An 875-nucleotide genomic window follows, 5' to 3' on the forward strand; every position below is an offset into this window, starting at 1 on the left:
CACGCGCGTCACTGTCGCGTCATAACGCATGTGTGGTCACGCCCCTTTTCAGCCTGCTCTAGAGCCGCAGAGAGCCGCAATGTGCGCGTCACTCGTTCATTATTCAGGAGGTGCAGGAGAGCACACGCCACTCCGGTCTGAATGCTCGGAAAAATGGCAGCTGTTTGCTCATGCCAGTGTCTTCGTCTTTTCACCTTTAGCCTTTATTATCTATAGCTGGTAACCAGTCGTTAACGGCAACCACACAAAATCATGAACGTCGATATTGCCTTTATTGCCTAAGAAAGGTCTGGATTAATGGTCACTGTTGTACATATTATTTCATACGTGTACTCTTCGATAGTTTTATAGCCGTTGAAGTATTTAGTATATTGCATTTAGCATGTCATAGTAGTACATAGTGTACTACAGTATATTATGTACTTCATTAAATATGTAAATGTGCCATTGGGGAACTTGGATCAGACAGTGTGCACTGTATACTAGTTATAGTGTAGGCTTTTTCTTAATTTGTAGTGTAGTAGGCTACTGTAGTGTATGTCATATAGGAAAAAAGGAGTGAACATGCAAAATGCACCCTGCAGTGACGCTGGATTCTAAAAATATCTCATTAAAATCCTCTTGGGTGTGGGGGAGATTAATTTCTTATGCATGCTTAAACAGCATCCTCATGCTTCTAACAAGGGGACATTATTCTGTCTCTCTGGTTTTTGTCCACCTTTTAAAGCATCTGATCCCGTTTGACAGCTGGTCGTGTTTGTACCTCCCACGTCAAATGTGGCATTTGTTTTAACCACTTACTCTTCAAGCCTCTCTCTCACACTGCTGAGGTCTCCACAGGCCTGATCAATAATGAACGCTTTTACAAGATGAGT

This window comes from Paramisgurnus dabryanus, chromosome 21 (genome assembly GCF_030506205.2).
Source record: "Paramisgurnus dabryanus chromosome 21, PD_genome_1.1, whole genome shotgun sequence".
Taxonomy (NCBI): Eukaryota; Metazoa; Chordata; class Actinopteri; order Cypriniformes; family Cobitidae; genus Paramisgurnus; species Paramisgurnus dabryanus.